The sequence below is a fragment of the Xenopus tropicalis genome, chromosome 8, assembly GCF_000004195.4.
Source record: "Xenopus tropicalis strain Nigerian chromosome 8, UCB_Xtro_10.0, whole genome shotgun sequence".
Lineage (NCBI taxonomy): Eukaryota > Metazoa > Chordata > Amphibia > Anura > Pipidae > Xenopus > Xenopus tropicalis.
Genome location: NC_030684.2, coordinates 99433052 through 99449780, shown reverse-complemented (window position 1 = coordinate 99449780; position 16729 = coordinate 99433052). Strand labels below are relative to the sequence as shown.

The 16729-nt window shown below is 38.3% G+C and overlaps 1 long non-coding RNA gene across 1 annotated transcript; it reads right to left on the bottom strand.

Moving 5' to 3' along the window:
• Positions 1–11780: 11780 nt before the first annotated feature.
• LOC116406953 lies at positions 11781–16257 on the bottom strand. The gene is made up of 2 exons (XR_004219923.1): positions 16187–16257; positions 11781–14029 (listed from the first exon to the last, which is right to left on the bottom strand). It is a non-coding gene; the product is annotated as an uncharacterized LOC116406953 (long non-coding RNA).
• Between the last annotated feature and the right edge of the window lie 472 nt (positions 16258–16729).

Genomic DNA, 16729 nt, shown 5'->3' with positions numbered 1-16729 from the left:
AATATGATAATTTTTGGGTTTTATTTAGAACAAGAAACAAGGGGGGGAAATTCATTTTTCTTGTTAATGGTGTTTGCGTCACATTGCAGCTGTGTTTCTTTTGTACCGAGCAGTCAGTGATTTTCAAGTTAGTTAGATGAAGTGGAAAACTAATGATGGATTCTGGGGTTCTTTGTGAAATTGGGTTTGCATTTTTCTCATGCCTTGTGTGTGTACTGGCACTATCCTATCTGCCAGCACAGAAGATGTTCTGTATAAGTTCTGTCTTAGTAATTCAGAAATCCTACTTTTGCTCACCTTTTTATAGGGGTGACTTTCAAATCGTATGGACATATTTGGTGGGATGCTCTTTTTTGTCTAATAGATATTCAACAGGTTTATATCAATTAGCAACAAGGTGCAGCAAAGTAGGTATATACACTTCTGGCTAACATAGCCAGGGTCAAGCTGGCCAAGCACCCTAGGCAACCTGGCTGGCCCGAACAGCCACCCCTTCCCCCGAACAAGTGCAAGGGAGGTAATGAAGGTGGTGAGGGGACATAGGGGCAGTGGCGGAATAAGTGCCCAGACTAGGGTAAAGAGTAATGATGAGAGAATTTTTTAGGCAGACATGGATTTGCAATGAATTTCCGCATTTCGCCATTGGCGAATTGTTTTGTGAAACTTCAGTGAAAATTTGCAGTAGAAAAATTTGTTGTGTGTCAAAAAAAAAAAAAAAGCTGTGGCCGTGGCAAATTGGGTCATGCCAAAAACAAACACGGTTGTGTAAAAAATCAGCGCGGTTGCGTAAAAAGAAACCCGCCGTTTTGCAAATTTCCATGTTTGCAAAATTTTCAGCAAAGTGGAACATTGCAAAAACCACCTTTAATGATTCGGTTATGCTGGGTATAGTGTAAGCATGAAAATGTACTGAATTTGGGATTTTGTAGAAATAATTGTTTGGATACTAATTTAACACCAATATTGGCTTTTACCAATTGATTTCTCAAGTTTCTTCTTCATTTGTATATTAGCAGGGGTACCTGTTGAAAAGCTGTTATACTGGGATGGCACAACTGCAATAAATGCCAGTGCGGACAAATGATATTTTCCATGTCTGCTACAGTAACACTTTTTTAAATTTCATTTAGTTTCACACATAATCAAATGTACCTACAGTATATGAAATTAATCAGATGCAAATCAAGTTACTTTCTAAATAAACCTTTTAATTGTGTTTCAGATTGGCACACAACTCTCCATTCCATGGCTAAAGTATTGTACTCCATCATGTGTCATATACCGAATAAAGAATTCTGTGACATTCTACGGAATGTTTGTGGTTGGTGGGTCTGGATATTTCCCTGAACTCAGCATGCCGGTATTGGCAGGGCTTGTAAGGAAAGCAATCAGTTCTTCTATTTTTATAGTACAAGAGCATGACCACATTAAGTTGACATGCAAGATTTGATCAATTCTGAAGATACCGTATTCGGCCGACGAAGTCTAGTGGGTGATATGTAGGAGAAGTGCCAGAGGATGAGATGGACAAGGACATTAAATAAGAAAAGACGCCTGCCTTGACTGAGATACAGCTGTCACAGCAATAGATTTTTTCTGACCTTCAAGCTCCCATCAAATGCTGAGTTCTGTTTATATGGCACATGGGGGGTGGAGGTTGGATTTTATTTAAACTGTGGATATAAGATGTTTATGCAGTGTTTTTCCTTTTCCTTTTATATAATATCATCATTGCCTTAAATCTTTGCTTCCCAGAATCTCTTAACATCAAGGTTTTTGGTCCTGGACATATTGTTTTGAATTTCAAGAGCCATCAATAATATTAAATATGAAAACAAATGCCAGTTATATCATTCATAGTTATAACATTTATTCTTTATGTATATTCTATAAAATATGTCGTTGCTGATTTGTCTCTGTAGAAGGATTTGTTTTGGCTTGTTGCACTTCTTGCTTTATTAAATAAATGGACGGGACCAATAACAATTTATTTGACTGATGAATAGGGCATTCACGTATAATAATGGCATAAAGTAAATAACTGCACATAATGTCATCAGAGCTAACAGCTGGGGTTTGACATTGGTGTCTAAATTATGTTCTAAGGAATGTTCCTACCAGCTCAGATAATACTAACAGAAAATATTAATAGAGAAGCAAAGGCGGACTGAATGTCCACACTGGGATATTTAGTTTTCTCTCTCACAGCGGGAAACCAATATGAGACACGCAATTAGCAATAATCATTATCATTTCACAACAGTTCATAAATATTCCATGAAACAGTGCCATAGCTTGGGAATGCAGGAATGTAATGCTGGGGATTTATTGGCACAGCACACTAAGTTTGTGTATATTGACAGAAGAGTTGAGGGTGATGACGCCGATTCCTTTCACCTTGTTGGGGGAAAATACTGACTTGGTGCCTGCCAGACAGAAAAGTGAATTTAAGAAAGGCCATCATTCATCAATATCATGTGTGATAGACCATGTGAAAGAACATTAAGTCACAGTGACGCCCTTGCCATGTGATTCCAGTAACATGGCTCTGGAATTTCACTTAACACATTGTTAACCATCCTTCAGTAATTTGGCTGGCAGGTCTAAGCATATGTACAGCCATTATTTTTAGGAAAAAACCAGCAGGAGTATATGTATAGCTTGTATGTTCATAGGTAACAACAGAGATTTGCGTGCACAATGATCTGGAACAGAACATTAGTTGTGCCTGCCTTTCATTATTTAAAAGCCTTTTTATACATACAGTAGTGGGATTATTTTAGTTCTGAGTGACAACTGTTTGTTACTCTAGCTGCGTGCAGCAATAACAGACCCAATTTGCACACAGTTTGAGCAGCTGCGCATGAATGTCTGTGCATTACAATAAGCATCACACTCCCAGTGAGAACTCTTTCTGCTATTTAATCGTATGAACGTATGTCAAAGAATATAATGCTGCGAAACTGTATGGATGGCCAATATATGAACCTCATAGCTGCTATTTGGGAGTAAAGCATTATAAAAAAGGAAAGGGATTAATAGAATTCTGAGTAAAATTTTAGGTTTTAATTTCCATGAAAGCATAATCCACCTTTGAAATCAGAATTTGTACCATTTTTATCATTTATCCATGGTACAAGTAGCAAGACATTCTACAAGCTACACACATAGCATTGTCCTGAAACCAAAAATAAGAGGCCGTAGGGCTCATGTACATTTTTTGGTGCAAAATGAATGTAGGGAACAGGTGAAATAGTTGCCCCTTTTCTCTGGCAGTCCCTTGGTAATTTAGAGGCCTAAGGGAGTCCTTATCCTAGAAGGGAAGTAAATCATTTTTCCTGGGTCAAAGTATGACCAGCGCAGTTCCCTATTTTTTTATTAATATACAAGGCAGAGCAGTCATGTACTCTTGTGCGTGCATTTTGTGTAGTTGCCCATTTGAGCAGACAAGTAGGATACTGTGGAACCTAGGCCTAGATTTAGGTCTACACAGATCACGATCTGTAATAAGTCACACTACGGGGCTGATTCATCAAAGTACAAGTTCGAAAACTTAGAAAGAATACAATTTTTTTGTATTCGGAGGCAATCGTACTTTAATAAATGGGCCCCTAGGTATGACAGATAATTAGGGTTAGCTAGAGAGGAGCTTTTAGCTCTGGCAAGGATTGTTAGTGGAATTACAATCTCAGGCTTACTATTACCCTGAAGTAGGGAACAAGTATACAGACGCTGGGCTAGATAGTAATTAACTGGTTTCCACATGGAGAAAGATCTCTGAAAGCTGGGAGTAAACCATCGTTCCTGTACTACCCTGTGGGGATGAATATTATATAAAGTGTTGCTGTGAGTATATACCTGATCTGTGCTATGAGTGAATCCTGCATTATTGTTAATTATTGTTGCTATATACTCCTGAATTTAGTTAAATAAACATTTGTGGTTAAGTTTAAGAAGCACTTCTGTGTGAGAGGTATAGTTATACAACACCCTGGCCTCCACCATATGCAAGGGCTCATGCCTGCATATGCCATGTCTCATTCCAGAAGCTAATGGTTGTTTGAGAAACAACTTACCATTAAAAAAGAAATGTTTAACATACATGTTGGGGGATTTTTTAAATTTGCATCCCCTACTGGTTCCCCTATGAATACTCTGAGATTGGTCTGCATTTTTACCCTCATTAGAGTAAGGTCATCAGAGGGGCTTCCAGCTTCAAAGGCCTTAAATAGTACGATATAGTTAAATAGTTACATAGGGTTGAAAAAAGACCAGAGTCCATCAAGTTCAACCCTTCCAAGTAAACCCAGCACACACAACCTATACTTACCAATCTATACACTCACATACATAAACTATATATACAACCAATAATACTAACTGTAGATATTAGTATCACAATAGACTTGGATATTCTGATTGTTCAAGAACTCATCCAGGCCCCTCTTAAAGGCATTAACAGAATCTGCCATTACAACATCTCTAGGAAGGGCATTCCATAACCTCACTGCCCTCACCGTGAAAAACCACCTACGCTGCTTCAAATGGAAGCTCCGTTCCTCTAATCTAAAGGGGTGGCCTCTTGTGCGTTGATGGTTTTTATGGGAAAAAAGAACATCTCCCATCTGCCTATAATCCCCTCTAATGTACTTGTACAGAGTAATCATGTCCCCTCGCAAGCGCCTCCTTTTCCAGAAAAAACAACCCCAACCTCGACAGTCTCACCTCATAGCTTAAATCTTCCATCCCCTTTACCAGTTTAGTTGCACGTCTCTGCACTCTCTCCAGCTCATTAATATCCTTCTTAAAGGAGAAGGAAAAGCTAAGTCACTTGGGGGTGCCAAAATGTTAGGCACCCCCAAGTGACTTGAATCGCTTACCTTCTACCCCGGGCTGGCAGCGATCGCTTCCTCCTTCGCTGTGCGAGCATGCGCAGTAGGTCGACTTTTTCACTCTACTGCGCATGCACCGGACTCGGAGTCGCAGCGAAACGAAGGTGGAAGGAGGAAGCGCATCGCCCCAGGTGCCCCAGGCTGGTGCGGTTTTCTCCTAACAGGGGCACCAGCCCGGGGTACGAGGTAAGCGATTCAAGTCACTTGGGGGTGCTTAACATTTTAGCACCCCCAAGTGACTTAGCCTTTCCTTCCCCTTTAAGGAGTGGAGCCCAAAACTGCACTGCATACTCAAGGTGAGGCCTTACCAGGGACCTATAAAGAGGCAAAATTATGTTTTCATCCCTTGAGTCAATGCCCTTTTTTCCCTTGAGTCAATGCCCTTAATACATAAAGTAAGCTCACCAAACAGGGGCTCAAAAGGATGCAGCTGCATTCAACTGTTCTACAGAAATTCTTTAAACCAAGACTGCTTAATGGTTAAGAATGTTTGGCGCCCACTACAACCTATTACATAATTTAAGAGTCCATGAAACCAAAATGTATTTTAGTATATAGTATCCCACACACTATATATTATTACTTCTAGTGAATTACACACAACCATGATGGGCTATATGTCTGCAAAGCACATAAAAGCCAAATTAGTGATTTTCCCACAATCACACATTAATAAATAACCGTAAAACGAATGTATCATTCCACTTCATGCACTGTATATTTGAAAATTCATTTATGATGAGCAATTCTGAGACGACTTGTGCCTCCGATTACCATATAGTGGTACATTAATACGTCTGCTGCATTTTATTAAGATATCAGTTGATGGTAACCAAAAATCATCAATCTAGAGTAGTCCCTTTTATGTTGCTATGCTTATTTGAAAACATCTTATTTTGATTAAGTGTTGGCCTCTTGCTCTTACTTTTTTCCATTTTCTCCTTTGCAGAGCATTCCCAGTACCACTGCATTAGTTATAAGCAAAGAATACACCATCAGTACATAAAGCTTTGTAAGCCTCAACCATTAATTATTGAATCTTACATTCGTTGTAGTGTTTTATACACTCTCCTATTCCTTGCTGGAAACTCTTATTATTTTATTTCTTGTTCTGTCAGTTTCCTTTAAACAAGGATTATTATCTAGCTCCATTGCGGTTGCCAGGCTCCGGTTTCCTTGGGCTAACAGTCCAAATCCACAGTTTGATGTTGCCTGCTGAATTTTGCAGCCATGGCTAATAATACAAGTAGAGGGCTTTACTAGTGGCAAAAAGTTGACATCATGTTTATTGTTTGTCCATTATTGTAACCTGCTTTTAACCCCAAATCAAACAGAAGAGTAGAAAAACTAGTAGTACCCAAATTCCCATATGATATGCAGTTACCACATGGCAACCCAATCTCCAAAAAGAGAATGATCTTTATGGCATGGGCAAAATGTTTCTCACTATTCAATATATGAAGCAAAATACCATCATCTCTAATACAAGGATCACACCAATAGGCCTTTCCTATAAACACTCACATTGTATACAGAGCAATCACAGAATAGTGCAAATGAAGAAATGTGCCCCTTGATCATAGACTTAAACCATTTTGTGGCCTGTATCTCCTGCTAATTAAAAATTAAAGTATGCATTCTTGCAGAGTTCAGGTACAATCTTAATGAAAGCATAATTTATTTTAGGTAGTAGTCCTCTCTGAGGGAAGAAAATTCATTCACACATGATGTTGTCTATTCATTGAATCTAGTGTTTGGAGAAACTTGTAAAATTTTAAATGTTAGTGACCTTGATTAATACCTTTACTGGTAGGGGTATATTATGTTTTTTTTTTTGGGGGGGGGGGCTGTGTTATAATGGAGCCAGTAAGTTATGCAATTAGAGACCAAGGCGCGTATTTATTATGCTGTGTAGAACTAATTCGCCGAAAAAACGGAGTAAAAAGCTATGTAAAATAAATGGAAAAGATCGCCATCTGAACGTCGGATATTACGCCGTATATAACGCCGTTATTTTCCATAAGATCCGGTGGAAGAAAAAACGCGTAAAACAATTACGCCGATTTTACGCCATTTTTACACGGCAAAGCCTGGCGAATTTTCTTGCCTTTTTTTTACACAGCATAATAAATATGCCCCCAAATGTCTTAACTTGGCTCTCCACCCACCACTCATGTGATTTTCCCCACCTAGTACAGCTGATTTCAATTTCTAATCTGCTTATTGAGATGAGCTTTGCATCTGTAAATCAGTGGCTCCCACATCAAGTTCCCACATGATCATTGGGGGGCAGTATCATAGATGATCAACTCTGGAACAGATGCAAAAGGGACAGACTTTGTCTGGCAAGGCAGAGTATAATATGTTGCTGTCTGCAGAGAAGACAGTGGGGAACTTTTGGAGAACTTTTGAAGTAGGGGCTGTACATCCAAATTCCCTAGAAAGGCACAGAGAAAGCCTTTCACCTTTGAACCTCTCATATTGTGATTATTCCCCCCCCCCCAGAAATTTTTAGCTTTGTTATTCCATGTGTTCGACAGAACAGACAGAGGCTTAAGGGGCTTCAAAATCTCTTAGAGGGGTGGATAGTCCTTCTCTAGAGGAGTGGCTGTAGAAAGAAGAGGTAAAAACTTTCCTTGGTGATATCCTTCCACCATGTTCTACTTCTTGAAGGTAACTATGAACTGAAAAGAAGACTGTAATCTATGTGCTTGGGCCCAAAGAGGACTGAGTGAATTACAGTAGTTGGAGCTGCAGGGCACATCTACATGTGAAAGGACATTTGGTGTCCTCTTGTAACAGGTTAGGACAAGATGCTTTTGCCTTAACTATATGTTCTTACAAGACAATCATTAAAGAGTTGAGGACAATAAAGAAAAACTACAATGTTCTCACTAAATGCAGAGTAGGAGTTGGCTTAGAGATTAAGTAATCACCCTTTGCTGTGGGACCTCATGCTAAAGACCCTGGTTCAATTCTGTGTGGCAACTCCATGTGACCCTGGACAAGCCACTCAATCTTTTGGTGTCCCAGCATACTGTGCCAATAGTAGCTACCTTACTTGGTGTGAAGCATTTTGAGTCCCATTACAGAAAAGCACTCAATAAAAATGCTTACTTTTCCTTTAATCTGTATTTAACACCTTTCTGACTCTTCCATAGCCCCTTTGTCTTTCCTACTGGAGCTCCCTGTACATTCACATGGAGTATTTATACTACATATACCTGGTGGTTCTTAGGCACAAGGACTACATATTTAGTGGCATAAAGTTATTGCACCAGGCCCATCACAAAAAAGATCTTTGGAGGGGACTTGCATGAATCCCATCCTCCGTCCGTCCACCCACCCAGTAACATCCCCATGCCTCCTCTGTAGTTATGCCACTGAACACTGAACTGCCATTGTCAGTGAAAAACACTTTCAAACATGGGAATATATAGGCAAATCTGATTCACCAATCAAATCACCCCTTACACATGAGTAAAAAGACAGTGGGATTTTAAGTGCAATATTATTGCATATCTGCTACTCTGTTCCTTTTAAAGGGTACAAAACAATTACTTTACATGGATTACTTTAAAACAATTACTTTAGAGTATAATGGGCCACACCGTGTAATGCTGAAGCCCCATGTCATAATGGAAGCTTTTATTAATTTGTTAACTTCAAGGTAAAACATTTTCAACTGGTTTACTGTAGAGGAAAGAATACGGTTGTTCTGAAAAATGACCTGCCATCAGAGGTTATTCAAATTCAAGCCTTGATTTATTAGACTAGACAGGTTTAAGACCATATCTATAGCATGTAGTTAGCCGTAGTGCTGAACTGACAATTTTAAAATTAAGTACAAAGAAAAGGCTCTGTACTTGGCTTCCTTTAAATGCACAGGCTGAGTACAATGTCTCTCGCTCAGTCATGGCAAAGTGACCATTTCATTTCATTTTGTTGTTGCTTATTATTGTTTAAGATGAAAAAGAAAACAGAACAGGGAACAGCTGCCGCACCCATTTAATGAAAGGAAATATTAGCTTTTTTTTAGGTGTAAGGTAATAAGGAGACATTCTGATAGTAGCAGCCCATAATGTGTCATATTAAACCCCCCCCCCAAAAAAAAATGGGAAGGTAAATTATTGCAACAAAATGTAAAATAAAGTTCTAATTATTCTGCAAACTAATATAAAGTAAAAGGAGACATGCTTTCCATAATGGCATTGTGCAATATTCATATAACAATTTACTTGAACTTTTTATACACCTTTTAAAGGGACAATAAAAACCTAAAAACACCAAACAGGCCCATGCAGCAACCAAACAAGTATGTACAAGTGGGGAGTTATGTCATCAGATTAGTGCATCCACCATGCTTGTTACGCATCCAATAGGCAACCACCAAGATCCACTAAATTCTAATACCTACCTCCTGGTCAAAGGCTGGAGGTAGGTATTGGTTTATTGCCTAAACCCAGTTACTCTCAAACAGAACACTCGTACCTTTACATCTTACCCTCATAAAAGTCCTTGCAAAGTGTCAGAGAAGGCCTAACTGTAACTATTAATACACAGTCATCGAAACAGTGAAGGGCACTAGGGTTTCTTGAATCACATATATGATTTACTCAGTGGCATAACTACATTACAGAAAACTGATCCATGGCACCTTTTTCCCAAGGGATACCTGAGGTATGCTGTAGGGTGCCGCTTTTATCACATACTGCAGGTATTGTGGCCCAGTGTCTCAGGCTGCTTCAAAGGTAGTACTTAGTCCTTAGTACTCAAGTCCCTACACTTGGTGAGTACCTCCTGGGGAACTAACCCACACTAGATCTCCTCAGTGTAGCACAGACTGCTCTTTTTAGCTACTCTGTCTATTTCACAACTCTTAAGAGGAAGGAATAACTAAGGAATTGCTATTTGCTGTTTACACCTAATTCACAGGATACCTTCCCCTGACTACACTAAAGGGTCCTTCACCCTTTACAGCATCTCACTTAGAATGCATCCAGTATATACTCTCCAGCTTAAAGTACAGTAAATGTGAGATTTAATGTGGCTATGTATTTGCTGTTCTAGATATTCTTGAAATTGTGTTTAAATGTCTGATATTTTCCTATATCTGTACTAATTTTATGAGACAAGGGGGCCATCACCAAAGCTTGGACCTTCAAGCAGTGGAGTAACTATAGATGAGTGGGTCTGATTAGGGTTGGCTGTGCAAGCGGCGACCCTCCAAGATTTTTTTTTGCGAGGGTGGTGGGGGCAGAGCCATGTAGTTATGCATATAACTATAAAATAACCAATAGGGTTAATTTACACTGATTTTATCTGTACATATAACGATTGGTAGAAACCGATTTAGGCATGGTTTTGTTTTGACTCCATTATATTTGTTTTAAAACTAGCAAAAGAAACCAATTTAAGCATGGTTTTGTTTGACTCCATTATATATTAAAAACTAGCAAATGAATTCAACCTATGTCAGTTCTAAAGTAATCACTTTGCATATTTCTACCATAAGTACCAGCTAATGTCTTTCATCAATGTAGCTTGTTCTGGCTTCTTCCTTTGAAATGCAAGCGGACACAAGATGGAGCTGTTGTCAACAAAAGTGAACATATTTTCCACGGGTGTTACACACAAGAGAAACTAATGGGACAAAATAGAGCTTTTAGCCATAAATGATAAATGGACAGGCCAAATTAAATAGCATAAAATGCAAGCAGTTATATCATGGGGCAGCTTGGACATTTAAGGTAAACTCAGACTTGACATGAGCAAAACAGAATTATGGGTAAGCCACTTAAAAATACATCAGTGTGGATATTTCCATTGTTATTTACACAATGAAAAAATTCGTTTAGAACAGGGTTTATCTTTTAAGTAAGTGCAACTACACAAATACTGCAGTTTAGTTCATTTTCTTGTGGTGATAAAAAGACTGCGTGGGGACTACCAGTACTGAGAGGGGTCCTGTAATTTACTCTCTCCAAGATTTGTAAGTATAAAGTCATTGCTACCCTCTGGGTTTGTATCTGACCAAGGTGATATAAATCTTGCAGACTCTGCATTCTGCCCAGAATACTACCCCATTTAAATCCAGAGAACTGCATGCATTTTGTTAGCCTTCACTTTGTGCCACTTGTACTTGGATGCAAATTTATTGCAGTCACTTAGCATTTATATAGCGAGTAAAGCTCAGGGAAAATATTGCTTATTATAATTGGCATAATGGGATAGGGATGCTGTGCTTTTCCCCATGGCAAATAACTCTGTCTATGTTCCCTACTGTGCAGGAAGAACTTACTTTTGGGTTCCTCTAGCATGTTTGTCTTTATAGGATAGTAAGCCTTTAAAAAAAAAAAAAAATGTCAATTTACTCAGGTGCTTTTCTAAGCACTACTGCATTTTTTTTTCCAATATTCTTTATTTTGCAACATGTACAAAAGGGGATACAGAAGGCAAAAAAGGGGGGAGGGATTAAAAAATAGAAGGCATCTGCAGCATTCATGCACAACAGTATTAAGTCTTGACAACAAGTATATGTCTAGTACAAACAGTAGTCTTACCCTTGGTTACATTATATTTCCATTCACGGTACATGTTTTGTAACCTAGCATTGTTAGTCCTGGGCAGGGTGCTTTTCAAAGCACTACTGCAATTCCCATTAATTATTAATATTTTTTTGCTTCAGAGCTACGGTATTTTTTATTAACTGCTAATACAATACATTTTGTTCAGTGAGATAGGAAAGAAATATGTTCGAAAGGAAAATAGAGAACTTTTCTGATATTGCTCTGTGCCTGTGCCCAGGGAATGCTGTTCTCACCACCCAGCACCAGAATGAAAATCTGGGGTGAGAAACAGACCACTGGGCAGGGCAGAGAGTTCTGCCGATTCCTAAATTGCCTGTTTGAATGATGTACAAATTAGGGGATGGTAGAGGACAAGAATGCAATGTGCTAGGAACAGTATCATTGTGAATTGCAAACTTTTTTTGCACTTTGCAAACTGTTGTTACGTAAATGACCCCCAGAGTTAATCCATGTCAGGCAAATATCTGCTTTGTCTACGAGAGGCAAATTGATAGCAACTTAAAGTGATCAGACAAGTTAATAAGAACCTGCTATTTCAGCTCAGTATTAATAGTATATGCTCGTCAGTGACACAGTAGATATGATCCATATTAACATATAATGGTAGAAGGCACTTTTACACTGGGGCGGTTCCTTAACATGTCAATTAAAATGGTTATTAACTTCCTACTCTTCCTCCCACAATTGCTCTAAAGAACCATGTTTGATAACGAATAAGAGAAAATCCTAAATTACTGACTGAGACCTTTTTTTTCTTACAACAGAACATTGGCACCAATGGCATGACTGAACCCCTCATGTTTTGCAGCACAGAAAATGACTTTCTAACTGCCCATCCCACTTAGCTATTCCTTTATGCAATGAATGGCAGTGAAGAAGTGCTCAGTGGCAACAACAAAACTGACTGGTGTAGAAAAAACCTAGACCTAACTGCTGTCTGAAGCACTCAATATTAGCCCATTGGTCATCTTATAAAATGTTAGGAAGTATTTAAAGATGTGTACTTCTTTTGAAATGACTTATCAGCATTGAAAGACCAAGACACTGCTACAGCCCTAGATGTGAGGGCTTTGACTGAGGTAGATGCTGTCACTGCATTAATGCGGTTTGAATCATAAATTCAAGATTTCATCCAATGGCCCACAGTAAATTAATAAGGTTTTTCTAAAATTGAACTCTGGTCTTGGTTCTGGACTTGGTTGCTAGCTAGTGGAGGCTTTTGGAGTTTGCCACTGATGATAATCCTGATAAACACAGGCTACCCCCTCTGTCTGCATCACCTCCACCTCTATGGTTGTTAAAGCCAGGTGTCACCAATCCTGACATCAAGGGCTTATTTAAGCCAGCCTCTTCCTACCCCTTACTGTTTGATCATTGAGTCTAATTCTGTGATCTAACCCCTTCCTGAGTTACTAAGTTCCTGCCTTGCCTTTGATCTTCATCTAATTTTCTTGTTTGACCCTTGCCTGCTATTCCGACTTGCTCTTGCTCACTGCCTACCCAGACCCTTTGCCTACTACATGGATTTGCTACTGTTTGCCACCTGCCTGCTTCACAGACTTGTTATCTGCCTGCCTCGACCACTGGCCTGGTATAAGAACTTAATTCACCTTCACTCACAATAACATGCCTACCGCTTTTCATCAAGCCAATTACACAAAAGAATGTATGATGTTTGAGACCAAGCAGACATGAAGTTGGAAAGCATTCCTCCCAGATAAAGCTGGTTTATCCTCTTTTTTGAGGACAGAAAAAATGGTATTAAACCTGATATGGTACCTGTTATCCAGAATACTCAGGACCTGGGGTTTTTTGGATCTTTCCTTAATTTGGATCACCATAGTTTAAGTCTACATAAAATTATTTAAACATTTATTAAACCACTAGAATTGTTTTGCCTCCTATAAGGAATAATTATATCTTTGATGGGTTTAAATACAAGGTACTATTTAATCATTACAGACAAAAAGGAAACCATTTTTTAAATTTTAAGTTATTTAATTAAAATAAAGGGTATGGGAAATAGCCTTCCTGAAATTCAGAGCTTTCTGGATAATGGGTTTTGTGGATAATGTATCCCACACCTGTATTGTTTTTCCCCTGGGTTATAAGATCCGACTTTTATAAAATATTATCTGGATGTTCTGGTTGACATTTTTCTCTCTCTCATTTTTAATATAATATTATCTACAGTGGATCCAACCCCTATTAGGTTTTGCTAGCAAATTAATGGTTATAACTGGTATATATGCAATCCCTTACAGCATATTTATCATTGGTGGTGTGTCAAACTGGCTGATCAGAGACATCTAAACTAGAGGTAACCACCTACTTTAGTCTTAACATTGTCTGTAACTTTACTCATCATTTCCATTGTGGATCAAACAAGCTTTGCATTCATTCCATGAATTAAGTTTTCATTCTTTGCAGATGCTGGACCAAAACAACTTTGGTATATTTTCTTGTTCTGCTGAGAGGAATTTTCTCCTGTAAAATTTCTGCTGCCTAAATTTCAACCCACTGGGAATACCACGTCTGGAAGAATGTCTACAAAAACAAAATCAGATGAATAATATAAGATAACAAAAAATCTGTCCATATACCACCTGGAATTTGAGTGTGACCTCCTCTTGGAACTCATTATAGATAAAAGGGAATTTTATTACTCTATATATACATGAAATAGTTTTGATTCAGGCACCTCAGACTTTCCATTGTCAGGGCCTCTTAAAGCTAAAAATGCCAACTTTACAAAGCAAACAGATCCTCCAATAGTCCCAAAAGTGGGACTCTTCCAGGACACATCTGTGGTATAAGCAGCTCCAGAAATTCAGCAGGCCAGAGACCCTGCTTGAATATGGGGTGAGTGTCACATGCAACAGAAAATGAAAGAATAGCCAAGTGGGGCCAGTAATTTCCTGTCCTTCAATGACAATTAGTGATGGACGAAATGTTTCGCCAGGCATGGATTCGCAGCGACTTTCCGCATTTCGCCATTGGTGGATTGTTTTAGTGAAATGGATTAAAAAAAGAAATTGTTGCCCACATCAGAAGAATTGTTGCAGGCAACAATTTTTTTTTTTTTACGAGCAACATTCGCAAATCTTATTAAAAGATTTGTGAATTTTTCAGCGAAACGGGACAGATTCGCTCATCACTAATGACAATGGGTAAACTTACTGATGCCCTCTAAGAACCATAGGCATGGGAAGGAACAGGAAATATAATCTCTGTAAAGCACTGGGTATGTGTAAAGCACTGGGTAGTAACTGGTTTTAATATGAATTCTTTTATATTGCAGATACTTGGTTTGACATAAGATCTGCTATCAGGTTACGAAGAATACTTCAGCACAGATTTGGTGCCACAAAGAATTGAAACACATTAATTCCACAACATTTACAGGTTATTATTACAAATTTAAGATTTTAGTAGCTACTATTCGTAAGGAGAATCAGTGTTGGTAGGGCCACATATCCTATTAGCAAGGCTGTGGCTTGGAAGTCATAGTAGATAAGGAGGAATAACATACCATGCACAGAAAGATAAGTAATAAAGAAACTACAACAAATGACCCCTTAGTCAGTCTCAAACAGGGACCAGTTAACATTTTTTGCTAGAGTAGAGAAAAGAAGAAAGTTACATTCAAAAACCATAAAGATACAAAAACACTATAACCAAAAAAACCATAAACAATGTAAAAAATCAAGACCAACTAAAAAAACATGCTTAAGATACCTCTATCTTATTTTGGAATGTGAAAATGACAGACTATTTGCATTTGCCATCCAAATTTTCAACACACTTATGGAAGATTCTGGAGCAGTATTAAAACCATTAGTGCAAATGATGTAAATGAAGAAGATGTAATTAAGTTAACCCTGAAAAATAGTTTACTTACACAGGATAATGAATTCATTTTTTTAGATAAAAATTGATAAACTTATGACTGATAAGCATAAATAAAAGGGGAAAGAGTTTTCTTTACATGTCTCATGTGACATATGCAGTGAGAGCCCCTGGACCCCCATCTAACCAGGGATGCATGCCCTTAAGCATGACCTGTGGACCCTTGGGGACCCTTTTCAGATACCTAAGCATTTAAAATCATTGGGGGGGTGGATGTTAGGCACCTCCCAGTGACTGCAGTTGCTTACTGTGGAGATGGGAACTGTAAAACTTTCAGCACCTGTGAACCATGCATTTAACTAGTTAGTTTGGGTTAGAAACCTGACATGTATTTTTTGTTAAATTTAAATGCACAAGATAAATACTAAACAATTTGCATGTATTGGAAAAGTAATGCATTTGTTAGATGTATTGCTGTCAAGGCATTACAGGTATGGGATCCATTATCCAGAAACCTGTTATCCAGAAAGCTCCAAATTACGAAAAGCCTGTCTCCCTTAGACTCCATTTTAATCAAATAAATCTTAAAATGTATTTCCTTTTTCTCTGTAATAATAAAACAGCACATTGTATTTGATCCCAACTAAGATATAATTAACCTTATTGGATGCAAAACAATCCCATTGGGTTTAATGAATGTTTTATTTTTTTTTTTAGTATACTTAAGGTATGGAGATCCAAATTACAGAAAGACCCCTTATCGGGCATACCCTTGGTCCCAAGCATTCTGGATAATGGGTCCTATACCTATACTTATTTGCAAGTGTAGCTTTAAAATTAAAAGTATTACCATACCTGTGATCCAGCTAGGTGTGGTGGCTTGCACCTCTAAGAGGCAGGCCAGCAGCACTTCCTGGAATATAAAGGGAATAGTGCAGTGCATTGTGGGAGCTCTGACTCCTATAAAAGCCTGGAGGGCCCTGCAAGCACAGGGTTATTGTAAAATGTAAATGGGATGTGCTGGTTTGTAGAAGAGCGGCTGTATATAGCAGGGTTTTTTTGTGTCAAAGGCTGCTTTGCAAGTCTCTGATATGTGTATAAACAAGAGCTTTGCTTATTTGTTTTTTATGTAGATCTGGTGAAATAAAATAAACAGGAATAAAATAAACATCAAAACAGGAATTTTCTCTGAAAAATTCCCTGTGCCTTGTACTTACCTTAAACTCTGGGTATACACTTTCAATTGCTTGCTAGAGTAGGTCCATATTTTAGCAATATATATATATATATATACAATGTATTTTACAAGAATAAAAAACACCCACATCCCTCTAGTAAGGATAAACACATTTGGGGACTGCACAGCCCTTAGATCAGGCTTGATGCATCAATCCTCGC